We start from the raw sequence: 17,073 nt of genomic DNA, 5'->3' as shown, positions 1-17,073 counted from the left end.
TGGTGTGTGTGAGTGTGTGGGTGTGTGTGTTCAAGCTGGGCACAACGCATTTTTGAATCTGCATAACTCCGCCTATTTTAACACACCCTCCATCCCTTTCCTTCGAAATAGTGCAAATAGCCTCTTCAGAGAAAAAGAGGACTTAAACTCTATAGCGCCACCTGTTGGAAGTAGCAATCCTACAAGTCACAATCAACTCTTTAACGACGAGTCATGCAATATGACTTAGGCTTTAAACCAAATCAGTATCTCATTTCGCAGACATGGTGTTTGGGGCTGTTGGCCCTCGTCAGTGCGAAGCATGAGAACTGATTTGGCTAGGTGAGAGGCTCTGGACTGGGGTCTAAGGTGTAACGTCTCTCCTTATGGAGAGTGACATACCAGCTGGCTTGTCAAGGTAAGGAGGCTTATTCAAGAAACAGGCAGGCGATCCGTTGTCTTCCCAGCTCTCCTGAAGCTGGGTGTAGACAGACCATGTGGTCTGCTGCTGCTCCAGCTACAGATTGAAGACGGTGCCATTTTACACTGCCTGATATAGGCCAAGAGCCCATTGTGACACGTGAGAGTTCCAGAGCCTATGGATAAAGGCCCCATTGTGACTGCACGTGAAGGTTCCGCGCTCAGATTCTATCTCCTGCAGGCAGCGCACATGATTGGTCAAAAGTATTAGAATACTACTCACACAGGTGTAGATGGACAAGACAAGCATATTCAAGATCTGCACAGACCCCATTTTTCCATTTTTTTTTTCAAAAATACATATAATACACCACATTCAAACATCAGTGGTCCACAATGTTTTCCAAAAGAATTCATGCATGCGGGCGGTCACAAATGTGGTCTGTATCGCCGAACTACTCATTGGATACTTCAATGTAAACACTTAGTACTGACAGCAGGGGCCTCATTTGGTAGATGGCACAATCTTTTTGCAACACTGTAACAAAAGGCCTAATTCAGGCCTACATCTTAACACACCTGTAGCAACCAGCAAAGTGTTGCAAATGGTCAAGTGAAATCGAGCAAAAGGGTACATTTGGCATTTGAAATGTGCTTTTTCCACCCTGAAAAGAATTCACAGGAAGGGTTAAAAGACAATTTGCGCCGATTTCAATCCAATCTGTTTTTAGAAACTGGATCAGAGAAGGAGTGCACTGATCCCGGAGACACTGCAATAACGGGTCAATGCGTGGAGTGGACAGAGCAAGCTCCAGTTCCAGCTCCCTGTTCTAAAAATCTCTTTAATATGTGGTCCCCAAATAGGGGACGTATCAGATATTAAACTGATAAGAACAGATAAGGTTTCATCATGATATTTATTAAGTCATATACAAAGAACATGACATAACATTATTTACAGCGAGTATAAAAACCATTCCAGAAAGAATAAATCATTCAGTACAAAATAGTGTTCCACATATAAAAATTCCATCTCTTATTTGCCTCCTGTCTACCCACATCTTTGATATCTTTTAAATAATAAATATACATTTCACTAAAAATTATTCTGATACAGTCATTTATGGAAATAAAATCACGTTTAAACAATAAAATGTTTCTGACCTTCCATAAAGCACTCTTTGCACAATTTATTATGCACCAACATATCTTGTTTTGATGCAAGGTGGGGCAATTAAAAAGTCCATATAAAACATACTCGTGATTAAAATCTCTCAACCCACAAACCCATTTTAAAAGCACCCCTAATTTTTTCCACAGTTCTTGAGCATAGCAGCAGTCCCAGAACAGGTGTAGCACAGTCTCACTGCTCGCACATGAGTCCCTTGGACATTTTGCTCGTGCCACCAGGCCCCTTCGGTGCTGGAAGTCTCTAGTAGGGAGGCACTGGTGTACGGACATCCAGGCAAGATCTTTATGCACATTTGCAAGAAATTTCCCATACACGTTTCTCCACACGCGCTTAGATCTGTTCCATGAAAAGTTGATTACCTCCGACACTCCTTCTTCTCTCCTTAGATGAGTCATTAATCTCCTGCGATCTTTTAAAAGGTCCGAGTCCAAGTTCGTTAAATCATATTTCCTGCATACTTTCTCTAAAATACTAAGGTGCTTAGGTGGGCGTAATAAAACAGGCGAGGATAGAGATGGCCGAAGCCATCTCTTAAAAACATAACCACAAGTATACTTTAAAAACTGACTAAAAACACTATTTGAATTAAAAAGCTTAAAACAGAAACAGAAGAAATTTATGTATAAAAACCTGGTCAAATCTGGGACATCTTTGCCACCATTTTGATGTCTCTTATACATTTCTGTGCGCTTTAATTTCTCCATCTTGGAGCCCCAAATAAACATAAAAATACAACGGGTCAGTTTTCTAAGCATTAAATCAGAGGGAGGGTACACCATCGCAACATATAACATCATTGGTAATAAAATGGACTTGATAATTAAAACTTTCCCTTCGATTGACAAACTCCGCAAGTTCCAGAAAGATAATTTCTTCACCATTTTTCCTTGTACCTCCTCCCAACTTTCCTTCCCATCATTTTCTTTATTAAAAGTGATACCTAAAATCTTTACATTATCCTGTTTCATTTTGACCGCTGGTAGGTCAACAACATCCCAAGTACCGATTGTCAAACACTCTGTTTTATTAAAATTTAACTTAAAACCCGAGGCCTGACTAAAAAAACTGGTACACCTCACCACCCTCCGGAGAGAAGCAGGGTCCGTGCAGATGGCGGTGACATCATCCATGTATCCAAAGACTTTAATTTGAGCCCCTCCTCCACCGGGAACAGGGACCCCTCGAATTACTTTATCTTTCCTGATCTGGCATAATAAAGGCTCCATTGCACAAATAAACAGGATTGGGGAGAGCGGGCACCCTTGCTTCACTCCGGATTCCAGCGGTATCTCACCTGTTAAAAAACCATTCACAGAGACTTGACTAAAAGAATTCTTGTATAAAACCATAATACGAGACACAATAAAATCTGGGATCGCCATCTTCTTTAAAACACTAAAAAGATACTTATGTGATACCCTGTCGAACGCCTTCTCAAAGTCCAGCGCCAACAGGGCTACATTTTGACCACGGTCTTTAGAATACCATATTGTGTCTCTAATAACATTTAAAACTTCAGTAATACTCCTTCCTGGCACACTACACACTTGTTCAGGTTGTATTAACTTGTCAATTACTGTTTTAAGCCGGCATGCAATAATTTTAGCAAACACCTTATAGTCCATATTAAGTAGGGTTATAGGCCTCCAATTTGAGAGGTCCTCACGGGTCCCTTTTTTCTTAAAAATCAAGGACACTATCCCCCTCCTCCATCCCTTCGGCAACTGTTCACACACAAACACTTCTTTAAAAATTTCTAAAAGATCATCTTTTAAAATATCCCAGAAAGTCAGATAAAATTCTACAGGAAGACCATCCGCACCTGGGGCTTTGCCCTTTGAAAAACTCTTAAAAACACTAAAAAGTTCTTCTAGGCTAAAATCCCGAGCTAAAAAGTCCTGATCTGACTGACAAAGTTTGACATCTAAAATATTAAGAGCATCACGTAAAAAAGAAAGATCTATGCTTTTCTCGCTAAAAAGAAGTTGGTAAAAATCAGTTGCCACTTTTTTCATCCCTTCTATAGTAGACTCTCCATCAAGGCAGGTAATTATCTCCTTTCTCTCCATTGCTTTTTTAAAAAAGAAGCGGGTACATTTTTCATCTTCTTCTAATTGCTGCACTCTTGAATTAAAAATTATTTCTCTCCCCTTTTGCTCTAATACTGTACATATCTGCGCCTTTAGGCTAGCAATATCAGCATCTACTTCAAATCCTATTTCTTTAAATTTATAAAGTGTTTGCAGTTCAGTATTTAAATTAGAATAAAAACATTTTTTCTGCCTTGCCTTTTTCCTACCTGCCGCAATAAAGAAAAGCCCAATTTTATTTTTAATATTTTCCCACCAAGACAGCATCTTTATGTAAGGAGGCCTATGCTGCCTCCACTTTTGGTAGGCTACACAAAAATCCGACCTTATTTGAGGATCCTCCAGCAGATGAGTCCCCAAACGCCACAGTCCCTTATTTATTCTCTGCTCTCCTTGGTACTCAACCTGTAATTTTAAAATTTTATGATCGGAAAATAAATTAGACATAAGATCAAACGTTACCGGCTTAAAATCCATAGATAAAAACATAAAATCGATCCTGGAGGCCACTCCCCGACCGGACCATGTAAAACCTGGGTCCGTCGGCGAAAGCGACCTCCAGGCATCGCACAACTTAAAATCAGCCTGGATGTTTTTGAGCATATAACAAGATTTATCCAGTTTACAGAGCGGGTCTCCTCCCTCTCGGCGCTCGTTCACATGGAGGCAGTTAAAGTCCCCACCTATCAGGAGAGGAGAAGACCCAACACAAAACACAGGCAATAACTCAAATAACTGGATACGCTCCTGCTTATAAGGAGATGCATACACATTAATTATACGGAAGTTGAAGCCATTTATGTGTGCATGAACTAATATTGCCCTGCCTGGCTCAATCTCCGTAACAGAAGAGATTACAATATTGTTACCACGACAGAGCAAACCTACTCCAGCAGCTTTGTGAATATTTGAGCCAGACCATACTGACGGGCCCAACTTCCAGTCCTTTTTTAACTCTTCATATTGTAGTGCATACTGTAGGCCACACTCCTGCAATAGACATACATCAAAATCTACTGTCTCCAAATACTGAAAAAGAGCAGCCCTGCGGACAGGACTCTTTAAAGACCTCACGTTTAGTGAGACGCATCTTATAGATGGCATGCAAATCCGTAATCATAAAGCAGCATCCGTAATCATATCGTCCTCTTCTGGATTTTGACCCACAACCTCCTCCAGGATTCCAGGTGACGGGGAGTCAAAAGAAATGATGTGACAAGGGTCTGAGGACGAGACTGGGTACCCCGTCTTTCTCAACCATATCTCTCCTTCTTCTAAGGCGACATCAGGCGACTCTGGATTGACCTCTGGGATAACCTCTGCCCGAATCTTCTTCCCGCTAGGCTCAAGCAGGTCACTGAAACAATCCTCTTCGGCCACTGCGACGTGACCTCTCTCCTCCACGACATCACCTGGAAAAAAACACACTGCGTTCTGCTGGCTCGACTCCCGAGGAATGTCTGGGGCCTTCGCAGCAGGGCCCCCCAGCGCCAACATACTGGGGGCACCCTGCTCCAACCCAACAGACTCATGAACATGGCCAGGGGTTTTGGCCTCCGCTGCAAGAGCGGCAGGACCCCTTGGCCTCGACTCCCGAACCTCCGACTCCACAGCCCGCTCACCAGAAGGGGCTAAAAGATGGATAGGCAAACCATGAGAGGAGGTACTGGGTTCTTGGGCTCTCCCAGCCCCCACAGAGGACCCAGCAGCCTCTGCATAAGTCTTTGCTCTATTGGGGCAGTTCCGGAACACATGTCCATTATCACCGCAGAGATTGCATCTCCTGCCCAAAGGACAGTCCTTCATTTGGTGCCCATAATTACTACAATTATTGCAGCGGTCCACCTTTCTGTCCTTGCAGGATGCCTGCGTATGTCCCATCTTTCCACAGTTCCTGCATGACATTGGCATTCCAGGATAGAACAAATACCCCCTGCTCTTACCAATAACAAAGGTTGATGGGGGGTGTAACATTCCTCCGAAACCATTGGGGTCTCTTTTCAGACGAACTAAGAACCTCCTTTTCCCACACCAGAAACCAACTCCGTTCATCACTTCTCCTTGGTATCGTAGCTCATCACAGTACCGCTTTAAGTAGGTGGCGATGTCATCTACGTCCACATAAGGGTTGGGGAAGTGAACCACCACAGGGATTTCATCATAGGCAAATAGGAGACAAAAGGTTAGGTCATCAAGCTCATCCATGTAAGAGTTCTCATTTACCTTTTGCACCAGTTGTTGACAGCATCCCTGGGTCTTAAAGGTGATGGTGTAGGTTCCTTTAAATTCATTGTCCTGGAAACAGAAGATGTCACTCCTCTCAAACTCCAAGACTCCAAGCAAGATCTTATGGCAGATGAAAGACAGGTTCTTCTCCCTCCGAGCACTTTCACTGACTTCAATCCTCACGGTATTCTTCATCCGGGATTCCCCCGATGCATAGGATAGCAAAGCCGGCATCCTTCACAAGGAAAACCACACCGACTGTAAGAAAAGGCATAAACCTTTAGGGGAACCCTTCTCGTTGCCCACGGACTAATCCTCTCTCCCAATAGCAGCAGGGGGGTGAAGTCCCTCCGAAGAGGAACGATCCCCCCAGGCCAAGAGAGAGGGTACCGAGGGCACCTAACCCGACCAGATCGCACAGGTAAACCTGATTGATCTAAGCCATGAAAGGCCGAGAAGCGTTGCCTGAAATGCTTTGCCTCTACGGCCCCACCAAGGCCTACAACCAGCACCCATTGGGGAGACAGCGCGAAAGATTGCCAAGGGGAAGACATTTGTCGAAACTCTGGATGGATGCCTTCTCAAATGACAGTTCTGGTGTGTGTGAGTGTGTGGGTGTGTGTGTTCAAGCTGGGCACAACGCATTTTTGAATCTGCATAACTCCGCCTATTTTAACACACCCTCCATCCCTTTCCTTCGAAATAGTGCAAATAGCCTCTTCAGAGAAAAAGAGGACTTAAACTCTATAGCGCCACCTGTTGGAAGTAGCAATCCTACAAGTCACAATCAACTCTTTAACGACGAGTCATGCAATATGACTTAGGCTTTAAACCAAATCAGTATCTCATTTCGCAGACATGGTGTTTGGGGCTGTTGGCCCTCGTCAGTGCGAAGCATGAGAACTGATTTGGCTAGGTGAGAGGCTCTGGACTGGGGTCTAAGGTGTAACGTCTCTCCTTATGGAGAGTGACATACCAGCTGGCTTGTCAAGGTAAGGAGGCTTATTCAAGAAACAGGCAGGCGATCCGTTGTCTTCCCAGCTCTCCTGAAGCTGGGTGTAGACAGACCATGTGGTCTGCTGCTGCTCCAGCTACAGATTGAAGACGGTGCCATTTTACACTGCCTGATATAGGCCAAGAGCCCATTGTGACACGTGAGAGTTCCAGAGCCTATGGATAAAGGCCCCATTGTGACTGCACGTGAAGGTTCCGCGCTCAGATTCTATCTCCTGCAGGCAGCGCACATGATTGGTCAAAAGTATTAGAATACTACTCACACAGGTGTAGATGGACAAGACAAGCATATTCAAGATCTGCACAGACCCCATTTTTCCATTTTTTTTTTCAAAAATACATATAATACACCACATTCAAACATCAGTGGTCCACAATGTTTTCCAAAAGAATTCATGCATGCGGGCGGTCACAAATGTGGTCTGTATCGCCGAACTACTCATTGGATACTTCAATGTAAACACTTAGTACTGACAGCAGGGGCCTCATTTGGTAGATGGCACAATCTTTTTGCAACACTGTAACAAAAGGCCTAATTCAGGCCTACATCTTAACACACCTGTAGCAACCAGCAAAGTGTTGCAAATGGTCAAGTGAAATCGAGCAAAAGGGTACATTTGGCATTTGAAATGTGCTTTTTCCACCCTGAAAAGAATTCACAGGAAGGGTTAAAAGACAATTTGCGCCGATTTCAATCCAATCTGTTTTTAGAAACTGGATCAGAGAAGGAGTGCACTGATCCCGGAGACACTGCAATAACGGGTCAATGCGTGGAGTGGACAGAGCAAGCTCCAGTTCCAGCTCCCTGTTCTAAAAATCTCTTTAATATGTGGTCCCCAAATAGGGGACGTATCAGATATTAAACTGATAAGAACAGATACTACCACTTGATCTAAGCCATGAAAGGCCGAGAAGCGTTGCCTGAAATGCTTTGCCTCTACGGCCCCACCAAGGCCTACAACCAGCACCCATTGGGGAGACAGCGCGAAAGATTGCCAAGGGGAAGACATTTGTCGAAACTCTGGATGGATGCCTTCTCAAATGACAGTTCTGGTGTGTGTGAGTGTGTGGGTGTGTGTGTTCAAGCTGGGCACAACGCATTTTTGAATCTGCATAACTCCGCCTATTTTAACACACCCTCCATCCCTTTCCTTCGAAATAGTGCAAATAGCCTCTTCAGAGAAAAAGAGGACTTAAACTCTATAGCGCCACCTGTTGGAAGTAGCAATCCTACAAGTCACAATCAACTCTTTAACGACGAGTCATGCAATATGACTTAGGCTTTAAACCAAATCAGTATCTCATTTCGCAGACATGGTGTTTGGGGCTGTTGGCCCTCGTCAGTGCGAAGCATGAGAACTGATTTGGCTAGGTGAGAGGCTCTGGACTGGGGTCTAAGGTGTAACGTCTCTCCTTATGGAGAGTGACATACCAGCTGGCTTGTCAAGGTAAGGAGGCTTATTCAAGAAACAGGCAGGCGATCCGTTGTCTTCCCAGCTCTCCTGAAGCTGGGTGTAGACAGACCATGTGGTCTGCTGCTGCTCCAGCTACAGATTGAAGACGGTGCCATTTTACACTGCCTGATATAGGCCAAGAGCCCATTGTGACACGTGAGAGTTCCAGAGCCTATGGATAAAGGCCCCATTGTGACTGCACGTGAAGGTTCCGCGCTCAGATTCTATCTCCTGCAGGCAGCGCACATGATTGGTCAAAAGTATTAGAATACTACTCACACAGGTGTAGATGGACAAGACAAGCATATTCAAGATCTGCACAGACCCCATTTTTCCATTTTTTTTTTCAAAAATACATATAATACACCACATTCAAACATCAGTGGTCCACAATGTTTTCCAAAAGAATTCATGCATGCGGGCGGTCACAAATGTGGTCTGTATCGCCGAACTACTCATTGGATACTTCAATGTAAACACTTAGTACTGACAGCAGGGGCCTCATTTGGTAGATGGCACAATCTTTTTGCAACACTGTAACAAAAGGCCTAATTCAGGCCTACATCTTAACACACCTGTAGCAACCAGCAAAGTGTTGCAAATGGTCAAGTGAAATCGAGCAAAAGGGTACATTTGGCATTTGAAATGTGCTTTTTCCACCCTGAAAAGAATTCACAGGAAGGGTTAAAAGACAATTTGCGCCGATTTCAATCCAATCTGTTTTTAGAAACTGGATCAGAGAAGGAGTGCACTGATCCCGGAGACACTGCAATAACGGGTCAATGCGTGGAGTGGACAGAGCAAGCTCCAGTTCCAGCTCCCTGTTCTAAAAATCTCTTTAATATGTGGTCCCCAAATAGGGGACGTATCAGATATTAAACTGATAAGAACAGATACTACCACTTGATCTAAGCCATGAAAGGCCGAGAAGCGTTGCCTGAAATGCTTTGCCTCTACGGCCCCACCAAGGCCTACAACCAGCACCCATTGGGGAGACAGCGCGAAAGATTGCCAAGGGGAAGACATTTGTCGAAACTCTGGATGGATGCCTTCTCAAATGACAGTTCTGGTGTGTGTGAGTGTGTGGGTGTGTGTGTTCAAGCTGGGCACAACGCATTTTTGAATCTGCATAACTCCGCCTATTTTAACACACCCTCCATCCCTTTCCTTCGAAATAGTGCAAATAGCCTCTTCAGAGAAAAAGAGGACTTAAACTCTATAGCGCCACCTGTTGGAAGTAGCAATCCTACAAGTCACAATCAACTCTTTAACGACGAGTCATGCAATATGACTTAGGCTTTAAACCAAATCAGTATCTCATTTCGCAGACATGGTGTTTGGGGCTGTTGGCCCTCGTCAGTGCGAAGCATGAGAACTGATTTGGCTAGGTGAGAGGCTCTGGACTGGGGTCTAAGGTGTAACGTCTCTCCTTATGGAGAGTGACATACCAGCTGGCTTGTCAAGGTAAGGAGGCTTATTCAAGAAACAGGCAGGCGATCCGTTGTCTTCCCAGCTCTCCTGAAGCTGGGTGTAGACAGACCATGTGGTCTGCTGCTGCTCCAGCTACAGATTGAAGACGGTGCCATTTTACACTGCCTGATATAGGCCAAGAGCCCATTGTGACACGTGAGAGTTCCAGAGCCTATGGATAAAGGCCCCATTGTGACTGCACGTGAAGGTTCCGCGCTCAGATTCTATCTCCTGCAGGCAGCGCACATGATTGGTCAAAAGTATTAGAATACTACTCACACAGGTGTAGATGGACAAGACAAGCATATTCAAGATCTGCACAGACCCCATTTTTCCATTTTTTTTTTCAAAAATACATATAATACACCACATTCAAACATCAGTGGTCCACAATGTTTTCCAAAAGAATTCATGCATGCGGGCGGTCACAAATGTGGTCTGTATCGCCGAACTACTCATTGGATACTTCAATGTAAACACTTAGTACTGACAGCAGGGGCCTCATTTGGTAGATGGCACAATCTTTTTGCAACACTGTAACAAAAGGCCTAATTCAGGCCTACATCTTAACACACCTGTAGCAACCAGCAAAGTGTTGCAAATGGTCAAGTGAAATCGAGCAAAAGGGTACATTTGGCATTTGAAATGTGCTTTTTCCACCCTGAAAAGAATTCACAGGAAGGGTTAAAAGACAATTTGCGCCGATTTCAATCCAATCTGTTTTTAGAAACTGGATCAGAGAAGGAGTGCACTGATCCCGGAGACACTGCAATAACGGGTCAATGCGTGGAGTGGACAGAGCAAGCTCCAGTTCCAGCTCCCTGTTCTAAAAATCTCTTTAATATGTGGTCCCCAAATAGGGGACGTATCAGATATTAAACTGATAAGAACAGATACTACCACTTGATCTAAGCCATGAAAGGCCGAGAAGCGTTGCCTGAAATGCTTTGCCTCTACGGCCCCACCAAGGCCTACAACCAGCACCCATTGGGGAGACAGCGCGAAAGATTGCCAAGGGGAAGACATTTGTCGAAACTCTGGATGGATGCCTTCTCAAATGACAGTTCTGGTGTGTGTGAGTGTGTGGGTGTGTGTGTTCAAGCTGGGCACAACGCATTTTTGAATCTGCATAACTCCGCCTATTTTAACACACCCTCCATCCCTTTCCTTCGAAATAGTGCAAATAGCCTCTTCAGAGAAAAAGAGGACTTAAACTCTATAGCGCCACCTGTTGGAAGTAGCAATCCTACAAGTCACAATCAACTCTTTAACGACGAGTCATGCAATATGACTTAGGCTTTAAACCAAATCAGTATCTCATTTCGCAGACATGGTGTTTGGGGCTGTTGGCCCTCGTCAGTGCGAAGCATGAGAACTGATTTGGCTAGGTGAGAGGCTCTGGACTGGGGTCTAAGGTGTAACGTCTCTCCTTATGGAGAGTGACATACCAGCTGGCTTGTCAAGGTAAGGAGGCTTATTCAAGAAACAGGCAGGCGATCCGTTGTCTTCCCAGCTCTCCTGAAGCTGGGTGTAGACAGACCATGTGGTCTGCTGCTGCTCCAGCTACAGATTGAAGACGGTGCCATTTTACACTGCCTGATATAGGCCAAGAGCCCATTGTGACACGTGAGAGTTCCAGAGCCTATGGATAAAGGCCCCATTGTGACTGCACGTGAAGGTTCCGCGCTCAGATTCTATCTCCTGCAGGCAGCGCACATGATTGGTCAAAAGTATTAGAATACTACTCACACAGGTGTAGATGGACAAGACAAGCATATTCAAGATCTGCACAGACCCCATTTTTCCATTTTTTTTTTCAAAAATACATATAATACACCACATTCAAACATCAGTGGTCCACAATGTTTTCCAAAAGAATTCATGCATGCGGGCGGTCACAAATGTGGTCTGTATCGCCGAACTACTCATTGGATACTTCAATGTAAACACTTAGTACTGACAGCAGGGGCCTCATTTGGTAGATGGCACAATCTTTTTGCAACACTGTAACAAAAGGCCTAATTCAGGCCTACATCTTAACACACCTGTAGCAACCAGCAAAGTGTTGCAAATGGTCAAGTGAAATCGAGCAAAAGGGTACATTTGGCATTTGAAATGTGCTTTTTCCACCCTGAAAAGAATTCACAGGAAGGGTTAAAAGACAATTTGCGCCGATTTCAATCCAATCTGTTTTTAGAAACTGGATCAGAGAAGGAGTGCACTGATCCCGGAGACACTGCAATAACGGGTCAATGCGTGGAGTGGACAGAGCAAGCTCCAGTTCCAGCTCCCTGTTCTAAAAATCTCTTTAATATGTGGTCCCCAAATAGGGGACGTATCAGATATTAAACTGATAAGAACAGATACTACCACTTGATCTAAGCCATGAAAGGCCGAGAAGCGTTGCCTGAAATGCTTTGCCTCTACGGCCCCACCAAGGCCTACAACCAGCACCCATTGGGGAGACAGCGCGAAAGATTGCCAAGGGGAAGACATTTGTCGAAACTCTGGATGGATGCCTTCTCAAATGACAGTTCTGGTGTGTGTGAGTGTGTGGGTGTGTGTGTTCAAGCTGGGCACAACGCATTTTTGAATCTGCATAACTCCGCCTATTTTAACACACCCTCCATCCCTTTCCTTCGAAATAGTGCAAATAGCCTCTTCAGAGAAAAAGAGGACTTAAACTCTATAGCGCCACCTGTTGGAAGTAGCAATCCTACAAGTCACAATCAACTCTTTAACGACGAGTCATGCAATATGACTTAGGCTTTAAACCAAATCAGTATCTCATTTCGCAGACATGGTGTTTGGGGCTGTTGGCCCTCGTCAGTGCGAAGCATGAGAACTGATTTGGCTAGGTGAGAGGCTCTGGACTGGGGTCTAAGGTGTAACGTCTCTCCTTATGGAGAGTGACATACCAGCTGGCTTGTCAAGGTAAGGAGGCTTATTCAAGAAACAGGCAGGCGATCCGTTGTCTTCCCAGCTCTCCTGAAGCTGGGTGTAGACAGACCATGTGGTCTGCTGCTGCTCCAGCTACAGATTGAAGACGGTGCCATTTTACACTGCCTGATATAGGCCAAGAGCCCATTGTGACACGTGAGAGTTCCAGAGCCTATGGATAAAGGCCCCATTGTGACTGCACGTGAAGGTTCCGCGCTCAGATTCTATCTCCTGCAGGCAGCGCACATGATTGGTCAAAAGTATTAGAATACTACTCACACAGGTGTAGATGGACAAGACAAGCATATTCAAGATCTGCACAGACCCCATTTTTCCATTTTTTTTTTCAAAAATACATATAATACACCACATTCAAACATCAGTGGTCCACAATGTTTTCCAAAAGAATTCATGCATGCGGGCGGTCACAAATGTGGTCTGTATCGCCGAACTACTCATTGGATACTTCAATGTAAACACTTAGTACTGACAGCAGGGGCCTCATTTGGTAGATGGCACAATCTTTTTGCAACACTGTAACAAAAGGCCTAATTCAGGCCTACATCTTAACACACCTGTAGCAACCAGCAAAGTGTTGCAAATGGTCAAGTGAAATCGAGCAAAAGGGTACATTTGGCATTTGAAATGTGCTTTTTCCACCCTGAAAAGAATTCACAGGAAGGGTTAAAAGACAATTTGCGCCGATTTCAATCCAATCTGTTTTTAGAAACTGGATCAGAGAAGGAGTGCACTGATCCCGGAGACACTGCAATAACGGGTCAATGCGTGGAGTGGACAGAGCAAGCTCCAGTTCCAGCTCCCTGTTCTAAAAATCTCTTTAATATGTGGTCCCCAAATAGGGGACGTATCAGATATTAAACTGATAAGAACAGATAAGGTTTCATCATGATATTTATTAAGTCATATACAAAGAACATGACATAACATTATTTACAGCGAGTATAAAAACCATTCCAGAAAGAATAAATCATTCAGTACAAAATAGTGTTCCACATATAAAAATTCCATCTCTTATTTGCCTCCTGTCTACCCACATCTTTGATATCTTTTAAATAATAAATATACATTTCACTAAAAATTATTCTGATACAGTCATTTATGGAAATAAAATCACGTTTAAACAATAAAATGTTTCTGACCTTCCATAAAGCACTCTTTGCACAATTTATTATGCACCAACATATCTTGTTTTGATGCAAGGTGGGGCAATTAAAAAGTCCATATAAAACATACTCGTGATTAAAATCTCTCAACCCACAAACCCATTTTAAAAGCACCCCTAATTTTTTCCACAGTTCTTGAGCATAGCAGCAGTCCCAGAACAGGTGTAGCACAGTCTCACTGCTCGCACATGAGTCCCTTGGACATTTTGCTCGTGCCACCAGGCCCCTTCGGTGCTGGAAGTCTCTAGTAGGGAGGCACTGGTGTACGGACATCCAGGCAAGATCTTTATGCACATTTGCAAGAAATTTCCCATACACGTTTCTCCACACGCGCTTAGATCTGTTCCATGAAAAGTTGATTACCTCCGACACTCCTTCTTCTCTCCTTAGATGAGTCATTAATCTCCTGCGATCTTTTAAAAGGTCCGAGTCCAAGTTCGTTAAATCATATTTCCTGCATACTTTCTCTAAAATACTAAGGTGCTTAGGTGGGCGTAATAAAACAGGCGAGGATAGAGATGGCCGAAGCCATCTCTTAAAAACATAACCACAAGTATACTTTAAAAACTGACTAAAAACACTATTTGAATTAAAAAGCTTAAAACAGAAACAGAAGAAATTTATGTATAAAAACCTGGTCAAATCTGGGACATCTTTGCCACCATTTTGATGTCTCTTATACATTTCTGTGCGCTTTAATTTCTCCATCTTGGAGCCCCAAATAAACATAAAAATACAACGGGTCAGTTTTCTAAGCATTAAATCAGAGGGAGGGTACACCATCGCAACATATAACATCATTGGTAATAAAATGGACTTGATAATTAAAACTTTCCCTTCGATTGACAAACTCCGCAAGTTCCAGAAAGATAATTTCTTCACCATTTTTCCTTGTACCTCCTCCCAACTTTCCTTCCCATCATTTTCTTTATTAAAAGTGATACCTAAAATCTTTACATTATCCTGTTTCATTTTGACCGCTGGTAGGTCAACAACATCCCAAGTACCGATTGTCAAACACTCTGTTTTATTAAAATTTAACTTAAAACCCGAGGCCTGACTAAAAAAACTGGTACACCTCACCACCCTCCGGAGAGAAGCAGGGTCCGTGCAGATGGCGGTGACATCATCCATGTATCCAAAGACTTTAATTTGAGCCCCTCCTCCACCGGGAACAGGGACCCCTCGAATTACTTTATCTTTCCTGATCTGGCATAATAAAGGCTCCATTGCACAAATAAACAGGATTGGGGAGAGCGGGCACCCTTGCTTCACTCCGGATTCCAGCGGTATCTCACCTGTTAAAAAACCATTCACAGAGACTTGACTAAAAGAATTCTTGTATAAAACCATAATACGAGACACAATAAAATCTGGGATCGCCATCTTCTTTAAAACACTAAAAAGATACTTATGTGATACCCTGTCGAACGCCTTCTCAAAGTCCAGCGCCAACAGGGCTACATTTTGACCACGGTCTTTAGAATACCATATTGTGTCTCTAATAACATTTAAAACTTCAGTAATACTCCTTCCTGGCACACTACACACTTGTTCAGGTTGTATTAACTTGTCAATTACTGTTTTAAGCCGGCATGCAATAATTTTAGCAAACACCTTATAGTCCATATTAAGTAGGGTTATAGGCCTCCAATTTGAGAGGTCCTCACGGGTCCCTTTTTTCTTAAAAATCAAGGACACTATCCCCCTCCTCCATCCCTTCGGCAACTGTTCACACACAAACACTTCTTTAAAAATTTCTAAAAGATCATCTTTTAAAATATCCCAGAAAGTCAGATAAAATTCTACAGGAAGACCATCCGCACCTGGGGCTTTGCCCTTTGAAAAACTCTTAAAAACACTAAAAAGTTCTTCTAGGCTAAAATCCCGAGCTAAAAAGTCCTGATCTGACTGACAAAGTTTGACATCTAAAATATTAAGAGCATCACGTAAAAAAGAAAGATCTATGCTTTTCTCGCTAAAAAGAAGTTGGTAAAAATCAGTTGCCACTTTTTTCATCCCTTCTATAGTAGACTCTCCATCAAGGCAGGTAATTATCTCCTTTCTCTCCATTGCTTTTTTAAAAAAGAAGCGGGTACATTTTTCATCTTCTTCTAATTGCTGCACTCTTGAATTAAAAATTATTTCTCTCCCCTTTTGCTCTAATACTGTACATATCTGCGCCTTTAGGCTAGCAATATCAGCATCTACTTCAAATCCTATTTCTTTAAATTTATAAAGTGTTTGCAGTTCAGTATTTAAATTAGAATAAAAACATTTTTTCTGCCTTGCCTTTTTCCTACCTGCCGCAATAAAGAAAAGCCCAATTTTATTTTTAATATTTTCCCACCAAGACAGCATCTTTATGTAAGGAGGCCTATGCTGCCTCCACTTTTGGTAGGCTACACAAAAATCCGACCTTATTTGAGGATCCTCCAGCAGATGAGTCCCCAAACGCCACAGTCCCTTATTTATTCTCTGCTCTCCTTGGTACTCAACCTGTAATTTTAAAATTTTATGATCGGAAAATAAATTAGACATAAGATCAAACGTTACCGGCTTAAAATCCATAGATAAAAACATAAAATCGATCCTGGAGGCCACTCCCCGACCGGACCATGTAAAACCTGGGTCCGTCGGCGAAAGCGACCTCCAGGCATCGCACAACTTAAAATCAGCCTGGATGTTTTTGAGCATATAACAAGATTTATCCAGTTTACAGAGCGGGTCTCCTCCCTCTCGGCGCTCGTTCACATGGAGGCAGTTAAAGTCCCCACCTATCAGGAGAGGAGAAGACCCAACACAAAACACAGGCAATAACTCAAATAACTGGATACGCTCCTGCTTATAAGGAGATGCATACACATTAATTATACGGAAGTTGAAGCCATTTATGTGTGCATGAACTAATATTGCCCTGCCTGGCTCAATCTCCGTAACAGAAGAGATTACAATATTGTTACCACGACAGAGCAAACCTACTCCAGCAGCTTTGTGAATATTTGAGCCAGACCATACTGACGGGCCCAACTTCCAGTCCTTTTTTAACTCTTCATATTGTAGTGCATACTGTAGGCCACACTCCTGCAATAGACATACATCAA

At 43.4% G+C, this 17,073-nt stretch overlaps 6 non-coding genes across 6 annotated transcripts; all 6 read right to left on the bottom strand.

Moving 5' to 3' along the window:
• Nucleotides 1-1,144: 1,144 nt before the first annotated feature.
• Nucleotides 1,145-1,339, bottom strand: LOC138668051 (U2 spliceosomal RNA). The gene has a single exon (XR_011319054.1). It is a non-coding gene; the product is annotated as a U2 spliceosomal RNA (small nuclear RNA).
• Nucleotides 1,340-7,646: 6,307 nt separating this feature from the next.
• On the bottom strand, nucleotides 7,647-7,840 carry LOC138667942 (U2 spliceosomal RNA). The gene has a single exon (XR_011318980.1). It is a non-coding gene; the product is annotated as a U2 spliceosomal RNA (small nuclear RNA).
• Nucleotides 7,841-9,116: 1,276 nt separating this feature from the next.
• Nucleotides 9,117-9,310, bottom strand: LOC138667941 (U2 spliceosomal RNA). The gene has a single exon (XR_011318979.1). It is a non-coding gene; the product is annotated as a U2 spliceosomal RNA (small nuclear RNA).
• A 1,276-nt stretch (nucleotides 9,311-10,586) lies between these two features.
• Nucleotides 10,587-10,780, bottom strand: LOC138667940 (U2 spliceosomal RNA). Its single transcript, XR_011318978.1, has one exon. It is a non-coding gene; the product is annotated as a U2 spliceosomal RNA (small nuclear RNA).
• A 1,276-nt stretch (nucleotides 10,781-12,056) lies between these two features.
• LOC138667938 (U2 spliceosomal RNA) lies at nucleotides 12,057-12,250 on the bottom strand. Its single transcript, XR_011318977.1, has one exon. It is a non-coding gene; the product is annotated as a U2 spliceosomal RNA (small nuclear RNA).
• Nucleotides 12,251-13,526: 1,276 nt separating this feature from the next.
• Nucleotides 13,527-13,721, bottom strand: LOC138668050 (U2 spliceosomal RNA). The gene has a single exon (XR_011319053.1). It is a non-coding gene; the product is annotated as a U2 spliceosomal RNA (small nuclear RNA).
• Between the last annotated feature and the right edge of the window lie 3,352 nt (nucleotides 13,722-17,073).

This window comes from Ranitomeya imitator, chromosome 2 (assembly GCF_032444005.1).
Source record: "Ranitomeya imitator isolate aRanImi1 chromosome 2, aRanImi1.pri, whole genome shotgun sequence".
NCBI lineage: Eukaryota > Metazoa > Chordata > Amphibia > Anura > Dendrobatidae > Ranitomeya > Ranitomeya imitator.
This window is presented reverse-complemented; position numbering and strand designations above follow the sequence as displayed.